We start from the raw sequence: 22,841 nt of genomic DNA, 5'->3' as shown, positions 1-22,841 counted from the left end.
CATTGGAGTGCTCCGTAGGGCACTGTGGTGCAGCAAGGTAGAGCAGTCATCCTCCAATCCTACAGTTATTGGTTCAATCCCTGGCTCCCTGGTCACATGTCAAAGTGTCCTTGAGCAAGAAATTGAACTACAGCGTAGCTGTTCCTGGTGAGTGTAGGCCAGCTGCTTAGCAGATCCCTCATTTGTGTGTGTGTGTGATTGTGAGTGGGAACGGGTGAATAAGACCATTTATCGTTTAACTGACCCTGTAGGTGCAAGGTAAAATAACCAAGAAAACACACCAATGTAAAAGGAACATGAATAACTAACAAATTAAAAACTTCAACTAATGAAAAGCTAGGATATGAACAAACAAACCAGGACTATAAGATTAGTGAAAGCCGAACAAAAAGATGGTTGATATAACATTACAAAAAAGCAAAACCGAACTAAACAAGAATAAGAGGGGACCAAAGCTAAGCAAAACCTAAAACCCACAAGAGCCTGGAGATGTGGGGTGAAACTGAAATGAAAAAAGAAGACATGAAAACCTAAACTAGAAAGAAACATAGGGTAAGCAGTGTCTTTAAGTACTGTGATGAGGTAAACAGCTGCACCTGGACATAAGGTGTGACTGAGGGTAAGGTGGAAAAGTGGAGTGCGCATGTGCAGGGACCAAGGTCAGAGAGCTAAATGAGAGAATACGTCTTGGATCATGACACATGCTCAAGGGGGATTTATTGGGTTTTCTCTTTAAATCTAAATATACTAGATTTATTATGAAAGTGGAAGGAGAAACCCAGCACCATTAGCTGCATCAGTATTGCTTTGTTAAGACACACTTTTGAAGTCATCGACTGCCTCATAGGCAATTGCTAAACTGACCCTAACCCTTTGTTGTGAAATTAACACCATATAAATAAAGTGGAATTAAATTGAAATGTTGGGTGATAATAACATTGTTCTCTATTAACCAGACTACAAAACAAAGCCAATAAAGATTTTCACTAGGACTATAGTCAGCTAACTGCACGTTGACCTGCAAGATCAGATTGCATCAGAGGAAGAAAAGAATAATGTTGTCTGAGAACATTTTATTGCACTGTTCAGTATCAATGTATTTGTGACTTTCCATTTTACTGTGAGCATGTCCTCATTTTGTTTTTAGAAACCATAACTGGGTTAAGATAAGGTTACCAACAGAAAAGATTTGTCTTTGCAGTTTAGTTGTAGAGCAATATAACTTTGGGGAGACGGGGTTGACGAGATATGTTCATAGCCCATAACAACTCAATGCCTGTTCCACATTGGACCCATCAATATAAAAATGCCACAGTCTGCAGTGAAGTTCATCTAATAAACAGATAACCTACCACATTAATCAACAGTTGAAGTCCTTTTGATCCTATGCATTCTCCTGATTATTGTATCATGCACACTTTACAGTATATTACACTGTTCTCTGATTTGCACCTGCCAGCTGACATTTAGGATGCTCACAGAACGCAAATGTACACTCTCCTCACTTCTATCAGTCATCATCTGACAGACAGAAAGCATATATAGACTCAACTGACAAAGTAATTTTTATTGTTCAACAAAATTTAGATCTTACACTTAAAATAACATTTTAATTGCTGTTAGTCCGTACATACAGACTGCCCTTTTTGCCATCTACATTTTGAGAATTCAGCTTTTTTACTGTATAAACCTTACACTGCACATTCTCCCTATCTGTATAGTTGCAGCTCTAATATTAACTGCTGATGTGCATTTTAGGATAATGAAATAATTTAAATATTGATTCTGTGAAGAAACACATTTTAGTATGAAATGACTGTTATTTTGCGGACTTCTTTTGAATACATGTAGCTCAGCCAGGCAGCTGTCAAGTGTGTATTGTCCTTGCAGATTGTTGGCAGAAGTGAAGGTGTCCTCTCCAGTGGCTTGTGGTCTCACCCTGTGGTGATGTGGTCTGACTGCTGCTCTGTTCACCATTCTAACCTCAGCCTGTCAAACACAGCTAGTAGATGGGGGGAGAGGTTTATGAACTCTGGATGCACTGCAACACACCCACACCCACTCATCCAGCACACATAGGCTGAGGTGTAAAAACAACTACATGGTCTTTTTATTTATTTATTTATTTATTTAGTGTTTGACCTTTCTGCGGACACATTGGTGCTGCAGATAGAACTCCTAATGCACTGCAGCTCAGCTAAAGCACATAAGGACAACTTTATCAAATATTTATCTTGACATTTTACAGTGTACAATTTCTCGTTCACACTTCCTGCAGAACTTTTAAACCACATTATTGAACTGACTTTACACACTCGTGACCTTGTAAATTTTGCTTGTATTGCAGAGGAGAAACAAAAACAGTGGATAAGTTAATTGTTGACAGTTATGGGTAATTGCTACTGTAGAATTCGTGGCTAGACATTCCCACTAGAGTCCACTGCTTAAAAATTAAGTATTTACACTAACATGTTTGTCATAGTGTCATGAGTGGTTTAAGTCATGGCAACACTGTTTCTAGGTGACTACATACAGGGTTCACCTTGTTTTCTTTCCAAATTAACAAATAATTTTGTGTTCTCCACATATCAATGTTAAAATCGCTGTATATGATTTTGCCCTGGAATATGCACAACCATTGTGCATAGAGCAGATGTTTCCTTTCTTGAATTTTTGCTGTGCCGAGTGAATTTGCATCACACTTATAATATGCAATCGCGCCAACTCAAGAGTTTGGTTTGGGTTCAGTTTCAGCACATCATTAGTCAGCCATTGCCATAGAAAAAGAAGAAGCCACGGCAGCAAAGTAGTGCTTAAAGAGGTCATATTATGTGTAATTTGGATTTTTTTCATTCCGAGGCTCTACTGAAAATCGTTTAAGACAATTTACAATTCCAATTTTTTTCTTATAATTGGCCTATATACAGTACCAATTTTGTTACCCTCTCACTTTGAGGCCCACCTCACCTTGAGCCCACACTGTTGTGATGGGCCAGTTTGCAGAAGCCTGCACGTGGGTTTTGAGCTATGGCTGGAACCAACATTAGCTGATCATTTGAAATGTTTTTGAAAAATGTTTGAAATTTGCCCACAATTGTGTGAGTCAAAAAAGTACAAGTTGTACAGCCTCAAAAACAAACATAAAATTACTTTAGCTATTGACAAACTTAATTTCTTCTCTGTTGCTCAGTTCTATGCATTAAATCGCAAAATAGCTTGACAGAAATAGTAAAACGCTGAAACAAGTCTTGACAATACTGGCCAGGTTGTCAAAACAGTTATCACTGATGTCTCATGAAACGATGAAAGAATTGGAATAAAGCTGCTTCTGTCTATCCTCCCTCATAATGTGTAGCTGAGCAACATTAGACAGCCAGAAATCCACTTAAGTTCCAGGCTATTTTTAGCTAATTAACATTACTTACAGATAGAGCTTTTCCAAGGTAAAAAAAATTGCTTGGATGCACAGGATAACATGTTTCACAAATATAATTAGTAACCACTAGGTGGCTTCACGATCACATTAGTAACAGAAAAACAGTGTGCTATGATCGCAACACTTGTGGGACATTGGTATTGTTTAATATAGACCTCCATCATCACAACAGCTGCTACTCAATGGTGACCTGACCCACCTGGAGCCACCTGGGGTTCAATGTCTTGTGCAGGGACTCTTTGACATATGTAAAGGAGGAGGTGGAGATTGAATTGCTGACTCCACAATTTGTAGACAACTGCACTACCTCCTGAGCCACTGTCACCCTAATTCCCATCAGAATGGCAAAAGGCATTTGGTGTATTCATTCCATGACATCTAAAACTCCAGCACCATTAGTTGCATAAGTATTGTCATGTTAAAACACTCTGCTGAAGTCATTAACTGTCTCATAGACACTGAAACACGTTACCAGCAGAGGGGAATCGCAGATTTTAATGACCGTATCAATCTCCTATAATATGAGAGCAAATCCACGAGAGAAAGAGAGAGAGAGAGAAAGAGAGAGAGAGAGAGAAAGAGAGAGAGAGAGAGAATAAGGCCTTGCACGTGGCATAGTTTGACCGCACAAGCTGATAAAATTTGCCATGTAATAATGTTTTGAATTTTTATTTAGATGTGTTTATGTTGCTCTATTCAAGGTGTCCCACCATCTCAAAAAAGAATACCAACATAACAAGCAAACCATGACAGATGTTAGACGGATAACTTTACCAACCCTTTTTTGTCAGCATCTTTAAGTAAAGACTATCAATAAGTAGTGAATTAAGTTATATCACAATCTTTATCAATATTGACTGATATTAAAATATCTTTTTTCCCCATCAATTACTCAGCCCTAGTTAATAAATAAATGGTCTGCACTTATATAGCGCTTTTCTATCTATTGGCACTCAAAGCGCTTTACACTGATTCTTATTCACCCATTCGCACCCACAATCACAATCACACACACACACTCACACACACTGATGGGGAGCTGCTATGCAGCTGGCCAAGTAGTTGAGTAATTGAAGTCAAAGCTAGCTAACCTTCCTAAATGTGGCTAGAAGAGAAAATACAGCCCCAGCCTGAACTGAAGACTGAAGAAGAAAGAACCACTTCCAAATAGAGACAAGCTGAAGTCCAAGGTCAAGGTACATCAGTGTCTAATTGCATCGGTGGTCACATTTATTTTGAGCCACATAATGCTTCACTGAGTTTGTTAAAATTTAGATTGACAAGCCACAGGGCACATCTCTTTCAGGCACAGTGAAATCTCAAGACTATCAAGAAATAACATTATTTATGTAGCACATGTCATACACAGGTGAATTAATAGTGCATAGCAGAGAAAAAAGCCAAAAATAAATGAATACCTCCTAATAGGGGATGTTGTGGTGGACAGTACTAATTTAATTGTAGACATATTAATAGGTGTTAGAAGACTGATCTCTTTGCACAACAACATTCAAAATCATAAGGTGGCTTTAATTTTTTTGACTGATTAGTGTATAATAATGTCATCACAGACAGAAGTAGTTTTGCCAAAATCGTTTTGTATTTTTGATGTTTTCTGAGTTGAATTCTGGGGAAAAGTGGTTTAGTACAAATTCCTAAATAACAAGAAAATATCTACAAATGTAAATGTATGTGGTTTTGCATTTAAAGATCATCCTTAAGCATAAAAACTCATGGTACAAAATTGAATAAAGGCCACAAAGGTTAAAATAGAAATAGAGCTATGGATCAGTGGTTCGATCTCCGGTCCCGGATATATGTTGAAGTGTCTCTGGGAAAAGACACTGAACCCCTAACAGCCCATTCTACTCCCCAGTTGTGCAGTGCTGGTCCAAGCCCAGTAGAAATTGGGGAGGGTTGCGTCAGGAAGGTCATCCAGCGTAAAAACTGTGCCAAATCAACAAGCGAACAATGATCTGCTGTGGCGAACTTGAACTAACGGGAGAGGCCGAAAGGACAAAAAAAAAAAAAAGAAATATTCTACATAATGGACCTTAAGGCATCTGTATTTGATGTCAAATTGTATTACAATGTGCTTAACAACGCATTTGCCACAAAACTCATAATATAACAATTTGCATAAAATGTAACATATTACATTTTGTGAAAACAGTTAACATATTATGACAAATGACCTGCAGTTATGTAGCACTTTTCTACCTATTGATACCTAAAGCACATTACACTGCTTCTCATTCACCCAGTCACACTCACAATCACACACACTCACACACTGATGCTATATAGGCGACTCGCTTAGTTGCTCACCGGGAGCAACTAAGTTGGGGTTTTGTGTCTTGCTCAAGGACAACTCAACATGTGATTGGAGGAGCTGGGGATCAAACTAACGACCCTGGGACTGGAGAATGATTGCTCTACCTCCTGAGACACAGTCACCCCTACATTATGCTTTCATTATTTACATCTTTACACTTACATTATATCACATTATTATAGTAAAGTAAGATTGTCCTTGTACTGGATTCCTGATTATCCGTTTCCTATTTACAATATTAAACTATTGTATTTTCTATTCTTGCTGGATGTGTGGAACATGAAGGTAACAAAATCACTAGTCTTTGCAGGTAGGTCACATTAAAGCAGCCAGGTATGCTATGATGTGTTATGTATTCTGCAGCCTGTAGTTCTACACATGTTGAATGTAGAGGAAAGCTGGACTCATTGCTTTAGATAAAATTAAAGACTTGAATATTTATGGAGCAAGTCCCACTCAGGAATCTATTAATCCTTGTACATTCAACACACAAATGCTAGACATCATCATCATTGTAACACACATACACACTCACATTGACTCAGAGTAAAGTAGAACATGAGCCATGATATAAGTGGGCATAGATCCAGCTGATCCTTATATTCAAGCTGCAAGATTAGAAGAGTAAAACTTTGGTGAGGAGAGGGCACTGCTTCAGTCTGCAGCTTCTACGATAAAAGTGTGGTGAACAGAAGAGGAGTTAAATGTGGACTTACATTAAACAGAGCAACGAGAGGAGAGTAATTTGGGGTAAGGGTGGGAGTGATGCAAATCACAGCTACATAGCATGATGCATAAAAAGAATGTGGGGCTTTCTTGTCTGTTTTTTATCAAAGTTAGAGTTGTGTGGGAATGAAGATTGCATTGCAATGAGAGTGCTGCCATAAAAAAGTCACTCAAGGGGAAACATGTACAATAACAAGGAAACATGGGATATCAATCATCCAATCTTTCCATTAAAACAAAATTCTGTTTTTGTCATTTATTTCACCATTAGTAACAATTTCAAATAACTTCTTCAGATTCTTTAAACCACTTTGAGAATTATATTTCTTCACTTTTAATTTCACCTTAAAACAATTTCACTAATAGGCCCCATTGCACAGGAAACCTGCATGGGCAACTACAAATGGTTGACAGCTTAAAGGAAAGTGTCTTTGGTAGGTGATGTGAGGCAGCATGCCACCAGAACAGCTTCTGGAACTTTACTGAATGGGTGAAACACTGTTCTTCCAATGTTCCTTCATATACTGCTTTGATGATAGTGGTGGAGAGCGCTGTTAAACGTCGGCCCAAAATCTCCCATATGTGTTGACCTGGTGAAGATGATAGCAGATTATTTAAATAATTTTCATACTCACCAGTCCTATGGAAGAGACCGCTCCCATTAGAATATAAATGCTTTATAACAAGTGTTACAGGCTTATGTTATCAGCTTGGATTCAAAACTCATTGATTGGTGCTTCATGGTGCAAATGGACAGTGACCCAAATAATACTTAGAGCTATTGTGCCTTGAAAAGTCTTGGATTGCTCCTTCCCTGAATGCAATTCACTTGCTGAAGGCAAAATACTCCATAATCATGCAGGAAGAAGTTTAGCATCTCATGTTTTTGAGTCTGTGAGTTCCAAACTTCAAGCAAATTCTTTGTCGCTGATTGCAAATAATTTGATGTATAATTTGTTTGACAATTTATTGCATCATTAAGCTAATTATCAAAACTGCCAGTCTGTGAAGCAAAATGGCTGTAGACCCTACATGGTTTATCCAATATTGTTGACTAACACCATAAATCAAAGATGACAGCTCACACATCTTGAGTGTGTCATTTCCAATCCACAGTTGTGGTGGACAGAGTCGCACTGTGACTGAATGTCAGGTGTCACAAATCTAGAGTGAATGTGGTTGAAAAAAAGTGCTTGTTTGGAAACCCATGCAAGCACTGGGTGAACATGCAAACTGGGGGATGTAAACTGGAGACCTTCTAGCTTTGAGCGTCAACACTAATCACCCCATTACCATCCTGCCCCTGCAAATTTATTATCTTTGTTATCCCTTAAGAAGCTAAATGATAAGAATAATGATTTATCTATTATGACACATACCACAAGAACATAGCTCAAAACCGAAGTGGGGTGTGGCATGACATCAGTCAAAATCTGAAGGCTTGAAAGTAAAAGACAAAGTCAACTAAATATCTGTAGTTCTCTTCTGAAAGCTTCCATCCCACATAAAAAAATCTCATTAGTTTGGGCTTCACTTAAGAATTTTTCTGTCTCTTGACTGCTCTAAATGCTTTTTCAGAGGATTTCCACCCTGACAAGAACAAAATTCTAAAGAGTCTATCAGCAACTTTCTTACCCACCGGCTCACCTTTAAAAATTCATCCTGTCTGCCTGAACATCTTCATATTTTAAGGAACTGGGCAAAGGGCTAGACAAGGTTATGGAGGATCCTCCCTTTATCCACCTCAGTCAAGGCCTCCTCCTAGCCTCCTTTGCACCTCTTAGAATAGACCAGCCTGGGTGAGCTGGCGGGCCTGATTACTTCCCCCACATTTATCAGTTTCCAAGGCTATCATTATCCCCCCCTGGGGGAAGTTGTGAATCCACTGCAGCAGTTGACAGGTGCGGGATAATTTTAAGATTATTTATAATGACAGCTCCACCTCAGAAGACACCATCATTGGCAGCTGTCCTTGTTGCAATATATGTTAGAGCAATTCACAGACAGTCATAGACTTTTAATGGCAGAGCACTCGAAAAGGCAAGAGAAGAAAAATCAGAAATGCAAATGTAAAAAAAAAAAAAAACACTCAAGTGTAATAAATGAAGTTAACGATTTGGCCCGTTTCTTTTTTTGCTCTCAGAGGAAAGAGATACGACAGTGCAGGTTTGCCATTAATCTAAGTGTCAGTAAGTTCTCAAGCTCTAATTGCAAGGTAGTACTGTCACAGTTACTGAGGTAAGAAGCTGTGCTGTAACTATAATATACTAGATATATTCTAAAGCATTGCTACGTCAAAGTTCACTCCCATGTGTTTGCCACACTGAAAACATTTAAGATCAAAAGGTGGATATAAAGTGCTTTTTCATAATTTCAGCTTTTGTTTTCCAATATTTACATGAAAATACAGAAAAACATGAAACAGAAAAAAAAAAAAAAAAACATGTGAAGCGGACAACAACAATCTCCACAGCAACCCAGTCTCCTAAAAATGTTATTCCTATACAACTAAATTTCAACCACATTACATTTCTTATGAGCATAATGCGAATATTTTGACGTGTAACGTAAATGGCGAGTTGCAAATACGTTGATACATATCAATGAAATGTTACCAGCCAGAAATTGTAGACTTTTAAAGAACTTCCAGTGTTGCTGTATAGCTGAAAACACAGTTCAATGCATAACACAACTTCATTACATCCAAGTATTTCCAGCAGATATATGCTATCTTATCTGTGCTGTATTTATAATACGAAACTTATGGTTCTCACTAAACCATTTCAGCAACCTATTACTTTTAGCAGTGCTTAGTCTGTTTTTGCTGTTGAGGTGTGAAACCGATTTCTCCCTCCTCTGCAAAGCTCAGTCATCTGAATCCCAGCTTAAGATGCAATGCTGGTCATGCTGCATCAGACCAAAGAGATAAGCTTCTGCTTCCATAGAAATGTGTTATACTGTACATCTTACTTGAATGAAGGTCAACACAAAACAAGGATTAAGGACACATTATGCTGTGTTTAAAAGACTTTGCAGCAGTTCCTTTTCCAAATCTCTGTAAGCCACAAGCTAACATTGGAGCTATATGCAAATGTTACACACACTTTGGGTTTTGGATTACATTTTGATAGGGGAGAGAAATGCCACATAGTATTATAAATTATATTCAAAGTCATTTTAATATTCATATAATTTAACCTTAATGCACAAAAAAAAGAATGGAATTAAATAAAAGTTCATATCTCTCAAACATGATTCCCAACTAGGTTCTCTGATAACGTATTCAATGTTAGTCAAGCATTTGTTGAACTTCACAGCAAACAAATTTTTATTGAATCTTTCACTATCCACTGAATCATAATGTCGTGTCATCTTTACTTTAACTTCTACAGTGTCTGCAGCTACAGCACAGCCCCCAGTGAGGATCAAAGTGTTGCAAAGAGGAAAATGGGTGAGGACAGGTAATATAACTTGGTTATTTCCTAAATTAATCATATTTTCACTACGACACTAAAACCAAAAAGGGATAAACCTCATTATCAAGATGGCACATCCAGATTGCATTTCGGCACCAGGTGTGAATGAGATGTTACTTTCGAGAAATGACATCCAGAAGAATCACAGGAAAATCCTGCGTTCCTTTGTTGCTTTGTAACACACATTGTGGGACATTGTAAAGCTCCAAGAATTTAATGCAATTCACTGTAGTGTCCCCACAAGGAGTGAAAACAAATGTCTCCGTATGTGTGTGTGTGTGTGTGTGTGTGTGTGTGTGTTTGTAAACACAATTTCATCACCTGAATCTAAAATCAATGCCATGCAATCCACTCACATTCTACTTTCCAAATATGTTTCTGTGAACAAAGAAAATAAGAATTACATTTACGTGAAGTGCCTGCTGTAAGATTCCCCAGAGAGGACCCTTTCATTTGTTGGATGTTATTTATGAATAGCTATATACAAACATTTTACAGTGATACAACCTTTGTTGACAGTTTATGAGGAAGACCTAGCTTAAACAGATGCAGTCAAATTCCTGGTTCTGCAATACGTCTTTGTTAATGAAGCTGACATTGTTTGGGTTCCATCATAAAATGTTTCTGAGAGGTGCTGATACAAATGTATGGTTATTTTGGCGGCTGTAGTTGACAATGGTTTGAACTGTACCTCATTAAATAGAGAGATGTTTCTGTTATTTAGCCATGGATGTACCATAAATGGGGTGTCGTGGCAAAAACTGTAAGGCAAGTTAGGAGGCAAAAAGGCAACTTACAAATGAATGATAACGGTGAATTTAATCAGCATATAGAGAAACATGCAGAGCAGAACAGAGCTACACTCTAGAGTGGGCCAATCTGATTGACCAAGATGTGTAGGTTGTTCAGCCTTTTATACATACAACTCAACAGCTGGGTTCACACAAAGAACAAAGGGATGAGTCAATGCAAATCAACCTCCATACAATGTGGTCAGGAGTCTTAATTAGAAAGTTCATGTCACTTTCTCCTTTTGTCTTCATTGTCTTTTAAGTCCTTGAGAATGATGATTTGTGCTGGTTCCCTTCTGGGAAGCAAATGTTCAGGTGTAGGTAGTTTTATAGTTGATATCTACCTAACATACTTCTTTGTGTGGCCAGAGACAGGATGTCTTGGTGGGGAGCAAAAGGTGAGGAGGCACTGGTGTAAGCAGGTTTGATATTGAGTCTGCCAGAAGTGTGAAACAGTGAAACAGTGTTACCTAGATTTTGAAATTTCCCTTTTCTACTTATTGGCACTCAAAGCGCTTTACACTGCTTCTTATTCACCTATTTGCATTCACACTCACAATCACACACACATTCATACACCGATGGAGGAGCTGCTATGCAGCTGGCCAACGCTCAGCGGGAGCAACTAAGTTGGGGTTCAGTGTCTTGCTCAAGGACACTTCGACATGTGACTTGAGGAGCTGGGGTTTGATCCAACAACTGCAAGATTGGTGGGCGACCGCTCTACCTTCCTGTGCCACAGTTGATGGGAAGGAACCTGTCATTACCCTCTTGAACCGTTAGGCACATACAGGTTTTTTACGATTTTTCTCCTAACATGCACTGCCTTTATTGTGTCAGCCATAAGCTAAAGGATACATTCCATTAAATATATTCATATGCACCACTATTCATATGCATTTCTGTCTAGACCAGTTGTGAATAATATTATCCCCATAGACACACTGCTGGTTCGGCTAATAATATGCCCTGACAGTTGTACACAATCAGAAAGCATCTAAACTAGTAATGTGCGATACCACTTATTTTCTTTCCAATACAAAAGATAATATTGTAGATACGAGTACTGACACTGATACTTTGAAAAGAAAAAAATGAGAAAGAAAAGTTGGATCAATACAACAGAAAGAGATAATAAGGTAATAAGGAGCAAAAATAGTTCCACCCTGGTCACATCATATTTAAAAAAATGTCAAAAGTTGCAGCCCTGATATTCATGTAACTACTGTTGGTGGATTTTTCTTTTTTTCATTATATCATAATAACTATTTATTTATATTACTTTAAATACAGCATTGGTAGTTTTTATGATGGATTGAATTCCTGTTGTTTTAATATGAAAACAAAAGGTCGAAAAAGTCGAAAAAGTCAGTTTTGAGCTCTCAGATGACGGAGAGTCTAATCATTTTTTTACGATCAGTGATAAATGTCTCCATAGCTACACATTCTCGGCAGCTGGATAATGCTGCCACTACATAGTGACTCACTGGTGGAAGTCTTTCACTAACAGCACTTTTCATCTCTTTAACCTCTTCTGAATACGGCTTCATAACATTTTTACCCTCTGTACTGTTGCTCAGGTGATTGTCTCACGTCTCAGGAAGTCTCAGGTGTTGAATGAAAGTCTCTGTTGCATGTAATCTATCTATAGGGCTCTGACTTAAAGCGCTGATAGTGAACAGCAAGTCTTGTCATAGACCATCAATTGGATTTAGGCCTGGACTTTGACTGGGCTATTGTAACACATGAATATGCTTGGATCTAAACAATTCCATTGTAGCTCTGATTGTATGTTTAGGGTTGTTCGCCTGCTTGAAGGTGAACCTCCCAGTCTCAAGTCTTTTGCAGACTAACAGGTTTTCTTCTAAGATTGTGCTGTATTTGGCTTCATCCATGTTTTCATCAACTCTGACCAGCTTTCCTGTCTCAGCTGAAGAAAAGCATTCCCACAACATAATGCTGCCACCACCGTGTTTCACTGTGGAGATGGTGTGTTCAGGATGATTTTCCGCAACACATAGGCCAATAAGTTAAATTTTGGTCTCATCTGACAAGAGCACCTTCTTCCACATGTTTGCTGTGACCCAAACATGGCTTGTCGCAAACTGTAAACACAACTTCTTATTGGCTCTTCCAAAAATTGCTTTCTTCTTGCCACTCTTCCATAAAGGTCAGATTTGTGGAGTGCAGGGCTAATAGTTGTCCTGTGGACAGATTCTCCCACCTGAGCTGTTGATGAGTGGCCACTATGTAAGTGGCCACTTAAGTGGGCACTTAGGGAAGTGGCCAGTTATATAGCGCTTTTATCCAAAGCGCTTTACAATGCTGATTCCCATTCACACAAGCAACTTGGGGTTGAGTGTCTTGCCCAAGGACACTTCTACTTGTAGGCGGGACAAGGGATCATCTGTCTGGCTGAGCTACAGCTGCAATAGTTGTAGAGTGACAAAATGTGGCAATGTACGTCGTTACCCAAAATTACTGAGTTTAGATATTGGTCTTTTAATATGAGAATCAATTCAAAAAAAGGAAATTCAGAATTGATTCACACATCACTAATCTAAAGACTGCATCATTCAATTCAATTCAACTTTATTTATATAGCACCAATTCACAACAAAGTCATTTCAGGGCACTTTACAGAATAAAGTCAAGATTATAAAGATATATAAAGAGAACGCAACAATTCCACCTGGAGCAAGCCCTAGGCAACAGTGGGGAGGAAAAACTCCCTTTAACGGAAAAAACCTCCAGCAGAACCATGCTCAGGGTGGGTGACCATCTGCCTTGACCGGTTGGGGTGAGTGGAAAGTGAAGAGAGAAAAGAAAAAGACCAACAAAAGCAACAACATCGGGCAGGTTGGTAGGACCAGTAGCTGCATGCTGGATACACACAGCTTCAAAGTCGGAGACACCTGCAGAAAGGGACAGAGAGTGGGGGACAGAGAAGGACAAAGACAACTACGGGAGAGAACACACAGAGTTAATGACATACAGCGGTGACAATTGTGGGGTGAGAGGAGAGGAGAGACGGTCAAGAGGAGGAACGGAGCTCAGTGCATAGGGGGGTGGGTCCCACAGCAGTCTAAGTCTATAGCAGTGTAACTATAATAAACTATATGTTTAATTAATGAGGAAGGTTTAAAGCCTAGACTTAAAAGTAGAGAGGGTGTCTGCTCCCCAAATCTGAACTGGGAGCTGGTTCCACAGGAGAGGAGCTTGATAGCTAAAGGCTCTACCTCCCATTCTACTTTTGGAAATTCTGGGAACCACAAGTAGGCCTGCATTCTGAGAGCGAAGTGGTCTACTGGGATGATATGGTGCTATGAGGTCTTCTATATATGATGGAGCCTGACCATTCAGAGCTTTATATGTAAGAAGCAGGGTTTTAAATTCTAAGACTGAAAGTCTTCATACAAATTATTCCTATGAAGGTGATCACATAATTGTTTTTCAACTACTTTTTCAAGAATTTAAAAATAAAGGGGAGATTAGATATTGGTCTGTAATTCGCTAAAACAACTGGTTCAAGACAGGGTTTTTTAAGTAGTGTTTTAATTAAAGCTTCCTTATAGGCCTGTGGTACATATCCTGTTCCTGAAGTTAGATTAATGATATCTAATACGAACGTATTTATTAAATTATATTATATTTGGGGGGAGGATCTGGTTAATTATTTCTACAATTTTATTCATAAAGAAAGTCATGAAGTCATTGCTGCTCAGAGTTAAGGGAATAGTAGGCTCAACAGAACTATGTAAACTTTTATATTTTTAAACAGTTTTTCCAGGCTAAATGAGATTCTTCTAACTTTCTGGAACACCACTTCCTTTCCAACTTTCGTGTTGCCTGTTTTAAGTTGCGTGTTTGTGAACTATACCATGGAGATGACCTCTTCTGGTTTACTGCCTTCTTTTTCAGAGGGGCAACACTATCGAGTATTGTACGTAGTGAGGCTGCAGAATTGTCAACAAGATAATTTACTTGTGCAGGAGTAACATTAAGGAGACTACTTTCCATTGTATTAACATATGGTGAAGCAAATGATGAAGAAATAATTTCTTTAAATTTGTTGACAGCTTTTTCACTTAAGCATCTGCTATAGTGGAATTTTTCCCTAACTGCTATATAGTCTGTTATTGTAGATTCAAATGGTGTTAAAAAATGGTCAGACAGAAGAGAGTTGTGAGGAAATATGGTTAAATTATCCGCTTCAATTCCATATGTAAGGACAAGTTTAACGTGTGACTAAAACAGTGAGTGGGTTTATTTACATTTTGGGAAAAACCAATTGAATCTAGTAATGAATTAAACGCAGTTCTCAGGCAGTTACTGTCAGCATCTACATGAATGTTAAAGTCACCCACTATAATGACTTTATCTGTACTAAGCACTAAATCAGATAGAAAATCAGAAAAATCAATCAAAAACTCTGAATAAGGGACTGGAGGACGGTACACGATAACAAATAATAGTGGTTTTTGAGTTTTCCAGTTTGGGTGTGAAATGCTAAGAGTAAGGCTCTCAAATGAGTTATAACTATGTTTAGGTCTAGGGTTTATTGATAAGCTACAATGGAAGATTGCTGCAACTCCTCCACCTCGGCCTGTGATTCTAGGAACATGATAATTAATATGACTTGGGGGGGTTGACTCATTTAAACTGACATATTCTTCCTGCTGCAACCAAGTTTCAGTGAGACAAAATAAATCAAATTGCTGATCGCTTATTAAGTCATTTACTAACAGAGATTTAGAAGAGAAAGATCTGGTATTTAATAATCCACATTTAATAGTTTTGGGGTTTTGTTCTGTAAGAGGAGTAGTCTTAACTTTTATTAGGTTATTATGATTAACTCCTCTTGTTGTCGTTTTTAGTTTATGTAATTTAGTTGGTCGAGGAACAGACACAGTCTCTTTAATTATGTGGGAGTTGCGGGGTGGTGACAGTTGTAAGGACACTGCAGAGAGGCGTGTAGGACTGGATCTCTGCATCCTAGGCTCAACTCTGGATTGTCATACTTTTGGTTGACTAATAAAACCAGCCATATTTCTGGATAAGAAAGCTGCACCATCTAAAGTAGGATGGATGCCATCTCTCCTAATCAGCCTAGGTTTTCCCCAAAAACGTTTCCAATCGTCTATGTAGCCCACATCGTTTGCTGGACACCACCTAGACAGCCAGCGGGTGAATGACAACATGCGGCTGTACACTGTCGTCACTGGTCAGATTTGGCAGGGGACCAGAAAACACTACAGAGTCTGACATTGTTTTGACAAAGTTACACACCGATTCAACATTCATTTTAGTGACCTCCGATTTGCGTAATCGAACGCCATTAACTCCCACGTGAATAATAATCGTACTGTATTTATGTTTATCTTTAGCCAGGATTTTCAAATATGATTCAATATCGCCGCTCTGGCCCCTGGGAGGCATTCGACTACGGCCGCTGGAGTCTCTAACTTCACGTTTCTGACTATAGAGCTGCCAATTACCAGAGTTGGTTTCTCAGCGGGTGTGTCGCCCTTAAACCCATAACCTTAAACAACTGATAGAGGATCTGTTTCACCCAAATTGGATTAACATGTCATTGAATGGATATGAGATGGATGAAATATTGCCCATTTCCAGTATGGACTAGCAGGTGAAAATATGTTTACAAGTCTTTGCAATTTTATTCAAAATAAAAAACTTAAATCTCCCATTTCCAAATAAATTTACACCCTTAATGCAGTACATTATTGAAGCCGCTTTGAAAGCTTTAAAACGTTCAACAAGAGCTTTTCACATCTGGCTTTACGCAAATACAATGCCATTATTTCTGGCATATTGCATTTAGTTCTAACAGATTGGATGGGAAGTGTTTATGTGAATTCATCCTCTAGTTCCTGCTGCTGAGAACACCCTCATGTCATGGTGTTTCCATTATCATATTTTAGAGTAGGGATGGTACCTACCAAATGATGCACAGTACTTAGTGTTCAAACAGTGACTGGGTTTGAGTATAAAAGGACCCAAGTGAGGAGATGGCGAGGGGAGGTGTAATGTTGGAGAGTTTTAGTGAAGGGAACAGGAGGTGAAAACGGAAAATTGCTCCATAAGTAGGAGAGGAAAACGCACTCAATATTAAATAAATAACCAAAAGGGTGCGCACTGTTATGCCCCTGTCTAGGGGATAGGGGTGCAATATACAAATATAAATAAGGCTGTTCCCTCTCCGGTCCCCAAAACAAAATCCAGGATCCAAATGTTCCAAAAGTACGAAATTTATTTTCCACAAAAGAAAATGTCATACAAACATGACACTATATGTATTCACACAAAATACAACTCAAAAGGAACTACAAATAAAACACATACGGCAAGGGCCGTAACACCCCCCTTCTTAAAAAAAACAGACGCCCCATCTAAAATGTCGGCACACGTGACAAAGCGTCAGCAACAACATTTTCTTTTGCTTTTTTGTGATGGATTTCAAGATTAAAATCTTGCACGAGCAAGGACCAACTCATTAATCTTTGGTTAGAGTTTTGCATTCGTCCTAAGAACACAAGAGGGTTGTGATCAGTAAATACAGCCACTGGTAATGAGCTTGCAAAATTAGGTGCTGCTAAAACAGGTGTGCTGCAGACTGAAAAGCATTTTCACATGAAGAAGTACAGACAAAATGTCTGGTGACACTAGTGAGACTTGTGAGGGGAGCAACAATATCAGCAAAGTTTCTACAGAGTCCTCTATAGTACCCAGCCATGCCCAGAATCTGGCGGAGTTTACGTCTGGTTTTAGGTATAGGGTAATCTAAGATGGTTTGGATCTTTGCAGTGAGTGCACGCAGCTCTCCTTGGCCCACTTCTTCTGTCACTGTGGCTCTACCAAAGTCACATTCGGCCAGATTCAAGGTAAGGGAAGATTCCGTTAGTTGTGCAAATATTGTTTTCTATGTTTCCATGTGCTCAGGCCATGTTCTTGAATATACCATAATATCATCTAGGTATACCTCACAGTGGGTAAATCAGCAAGGACAAGGTGCATCAAGCACTGAAACGTGAAACTATCGGGGGTGACGAAAACAGAAATTTCAGAAGCACCTGGGGTTAAGGAACTTGCCAATATCCTTTCAGCAGGTCCAGCTTTGTAGCAAACTTAGCGGAACCAACGCGGTCCACACAATCTTTCCTTCAGGGCAGAGGATACGAGTCTGGTTTGGTTACTGCATTTACCTTCCGAATTCAGTACAGAAACGTGGGGTTTTGTCAGGTTTGGGCACAAGCAGACATGGGGAACTCCATGCACTAGAACTAGGGACAGCTAAACCAACCAAGATCATTATTTTTAATCAGCTGCATATCATCACTCCAAGCAGACTTGTCTAAGTGGCACAAATTGGTTTCTAAATCTTAAGAATCCCTGAATTTTGGAGATGGGAGCAGGGTACTGGGAGGGAGAAACAACTGCAGCAGTGGACACGGCAGAGAGCGCGACGAAGGACGAAGCAGCAGCAGCATTACAAAGTAAGGCTTTAACCTATGTATGTGACACACACAAGATTGTCGTTTCCTATCCGGGGTGCACAAAACATAGTCTGTGTCACTTATTTTACTTTCCACAACATAAGGGCCACAAAATTTTGCCTCCCTGGGGCGGCGAGTCGCTGCTGCAGTCCCAGGTGCGCTGACGAGCAAAATAAACACACACAAAACAGGCAGGGAGAGGGAGAGAAGGAGGAGAGAGGAGGATGGAAACTGGATACTTTACTATACTAAAATACTACACTAAAAATATGAAAAAGGAAGAATAAATTAAAATAAAAGGAGAGCAACTGCAACAGGCTGGGGCTCGGCCCGCGCCTGCGCATCTAACTTATGTTACTGAAGTTCACAAATAACTTAAAGAACAGACACAAACTAGTTAAAAGTTTGGTAGAGTTAGCATTAAACTACAAAACTGCATAGAAACCAGAAGCAATTAACAGAAAAAAAGTTTACATATTAGGCTTTAGCCCCCTGCAAACCTGAACAGGATAAACGGTTAAAGATAATGAATAGATGGATGAATGGATCCCACTGCTGCCGCTGTAAGTTCTTTCTATGTAGTTACGACCTTGACCTGTTTAGTTTCACATTGTATAAAAACTTGAATGGTTCCTACACAATTTGTCAATTTGGGATATTGTTTGTTTTTAATGTGTAACCTATGTTCCTCTGCCAGGTAACATTGGATTGTTGATGCTTATGCCATACTACTATATTTTAGAATTCAGTGAAGTTACAGTAACAGATTTTCTATCTTGGTCTACTGACAATGAAATAAGTGACACATATCAAGGATTTTATCATATCATTGTAACACTTTAATGTTTGATATCTGGGTTTCAGGTGGGTCAAATATTGTGTGTGGATGGCAATATGTATGTGCTACCAGTCTGCTGCACATTTAGGTTGTGTGAAAGTGGGCATCTGGTGCTTAAAAGATCAATTAATATATCACTGAGAAGACGGCATTACCAGCAGCGCAGTGATCAAAAAGTGGCTGATAGTACTTCTGTTTCAGTGGCTTACAGTATGCCAATTCTCCAGCCTAGTAACTTTTGTATTCCTTTCTCTCATTGTGTCAACTGCATTCATCCACATAAATTCTTATAAGCTGAAATTACCGAAGTACAGCCAGTACTGCTACCTTGATCTTAACAGCACTAACACCCAACAATAGTGAAAATGATTAACAGTGTTTGCCCCATCTTAGATCACACTGACCTCAAAGTTTATCCTAAGTACAATCTATTAACCTTAACATGCTACAATAATGGAGTCGATCTACTTTAATGCAAGCTCTTGGCTCTGGTCCCAAAACAGCCTTCAGAGAGGAAAACTGCACAGTGGGGACTGGATGTGGAGGAGGAAATGTCAGAGATATGTGTAAACGAAGACAAGCTGACTCAGCAGGCTACATTCTCAGAGCCCAGCTCTGACTTAGAGATGGGCAGGTGCAAGGGGTTGCCAAACAGCCTCTTGATCCCTGCATAGCCCTTATGATTCTGTCAGGCAGACTCTGACAGCCTGACAAGTTGTGTCAATCAACAGTTGATGTAAACATTGTGTATCACCACATGAAACTGAATTGCAAATATCTTGTGCCTTTTTTGTCATTAATTAGTTTGCTATTGCACCACAAACCCCTCGTGATTTTATTTATTTTCTGATTTAAACACTTCGTCTCTATAGCCTGCTGTCAGGAATATTACTTATAGTCATGTTCCAAATCCTCCATGTCAGAAGACAGATGTTCTGCATGGGGTGAGTTTGTGAAGCACTGTGTTTTGTTCATGAAGTGAACAGCAAGGCTCTGCATGTAGAGTTAATTCAGTGTTCTCTAAGTACTTATTACAATACAGATGATATGTCACGTAAAATATAAAGAAGCTGAACTTCCAAACTGGCCTAAATGCAATCACCTTTCAACAAAATAAATGCTAATGGGAGACTTTTATGGTTTCATTTAAAAGTTGAAAGAAATGGAAGGTGTGAACATTTTGCCCACTGTTTATGACTGTACTCGATTTTGGGGCAATTATGCCAAATTATGTATTGTTTTCATTCCTAAAAAACTTGCTGTTGAATGTTTTGTGTCTCATAGTCTTCCGCAGTCATTTAAACCCCAACAGTTCAAATCTGAATGGCACAGTAATAACAATGGAGAAGACAAATGGCAATTAGTAGCGTTTTGTACACATACTCCTCTCCACTGGTGGATTACAACCACATTATTCATGCACCATTTTTATGTCGATATAAACATACAGTCGAATCACTGCCACTCTCTCAATAATAGAGGTAAAAAAGGGTTCCTTTTCTGTCCCTTAAGGTACAATCTACACACCCCTTAAAATAATTATTGGACCTTAAGGAAAGGGGATAGGAGGGAGACAGGGAGGTGGAGGAGAGGGTGCTGTGACATCACAATAGCTGTTTTTATTGAGTCATATCAGACAATGATTCTTCCAGGTTGGAACTGCATTACTTTTGAATCTGAAAAACCAGAAGACTTTATGAGGATTAAATAATTATTAATCAATATAATAGGTGAGTGTACCACCATGTACTGTTTTTCAGTATCTGGAGCGATTCTGTACTAATAGTTATACACCAAAATGGCAAGAAAATTACAAATTGTAATTTCCATATGAGAAGACAGAAATCAGCTCATCCTATGGAGAGTTTAAATGTGTGTGGCTTTTATGGCAATATGTTCAACAATGAGATTTGTCATTCCAAAATACAAATGTGAACCTAATTGTAAAGGAAGAGTAAGGGGATTGGTAGGATTCAGTCTATGCAGACCTTGATCGTCTGTAAACAATAGCACAGCAGTCCATCAAAACTGATCCATAGAACCCCACTGCAACACAGCACTCCTAATCACTTAGTTACAGTGCACTGGGATGAAAATGAGACGATGTATTTTGCTGTAAACTGGAAATCAACAACAACAGGACCTCAGCTTAGTCTTTGAGTGTTTTTTTCTGCCAGCATGCTGACAGCCTAAGCTGTACATTACAAAGACAATACAAAGATGTTTGCGTTTACAGGGCCTCCCTTAACATATGCCCCAGGCATCTTTTGTAATATGAATTTCTGGCATTCCTTGAGCACCAGATGAAATATGAACCAGTACGTGGGCTAAAAAACTCTTTTCATTATTACCATATTTCAGTGGACCTTAGGAATGGTGCACATCCTATGAACTGTTTTTCCCACACGCACGAAGAAGCGCTACCCAGCAGTGAGAAATAACCAGATTTGTTTCTTTAACCGTGTCCACCTGGCTTTTATTTTACTGAAGCATATTCAGGTTGAAGCCATTCATTATCTTTTCTGTTAAGCAGGTTAAAGATTGGTATTCAGATTATATTATATAGTTCTATTCTTGTATTCTGTACCAGCTGAAAGCATGTTTATCATTATCAGCCTTCAGAATGCCATAATTACATAAGCAGTCATGTTTGCAGTAAACAGCCAGAAGTGTCTCCAACTAGCACAGCAATTAAATTAGAATATTTCTCACCGATGTCTGTGACATCTGTAGCAGAGGTGGCTGGGAATCACATTACTATAATAATCTATGCCTGCATGAGATACATAAGGGAGTTTTATGAAATTGAACAGAACTTCTCACTTTAATGAGATAATGTGCGAGAAACCACTCTCACGATCATGGAGCAGTACATCCTGATAGAATCTGTGCACTGCTTTAAAGCTTTTGACTTCTCTTTAAAGGCTTTTCTCTTTTCCCAAATGGTCCTCTGTCAGTTTCAAAAAGCCTCCACAGCAACCACAGCAGAGGCTAAAAATCAGCTAATGCAACACTGTACACTAACACAGAGAGCTCTGGTTAGAGAAGCTGTGGTTGCTGGCCTCCATCTGGGTTTTCATTTTGGTCAAGCTTTAAAGTGTTCTTGACAGGTCCAGAACAAAAAGTCATGTTGGTTGTAAAATCTGAACATGTGCTTTTTTCGCTGTTCTGTCTGTTGGTCTCACAAGGTAATTAATGCATTTTTCAGCGTCACTGTGGAGTTGAAAAATATCCCAGCATGCATGGAGTATATGTCAGGAATATATTCCAGTCAGGAAGCCGATGTAAAATATACCATCTATTCTTTAGTCTAGTGTGCCATTAGTTCTTTGATTCAGATGCTCCAGGCAGCTAGTACTCTCTTTTCTTACAATAACTTCATTTCAGTGTGAATGAAAATTAGTTTGACTTTGCTTAATGGGATTATCTCATTGTTAAACTACGAACTCTTTTACCTAAAGTTTGTTTAAGCACTATATTTATGTATATGTTTACATAGATATGTGTATGTATATATGTATACATATACATTTTGTAGTTAATTCACCTAACTTGCTCAGATTGGCCTGTGTTTCTGCAGAACTACTACTAAAAGTTCTGCCAGGCCCATGTAATATAGGAAGTATTTCTGCAGTGGGAGTATTTGCTTACTTATCTTTTTCCCCTAGAGAAAATCACAGTAAAGAGATTTTAACTCCCTAAATGAGCAGAGTTTTACTGTTTAT

The sequence above is a fragment of the Channa argus genome, chromosome 16 (genome assembly GCF_033026475.1).
Source record: "Channa argus isolate prfri chromosome 16, Channa argus male v1.0, whole genome shotgun sequence".
In the NCBI taxonomy this organism is placed as follows: Eukaryota; Metazoa; Chordata; class Actinopteri; order Anabantiformes; family Channidae; genus Channa; species Channa argus.
The sequence above is the reverse complement of the archived record's forward strand: the minus strand, read 5'-3'. Positions refer to the sequence as shown.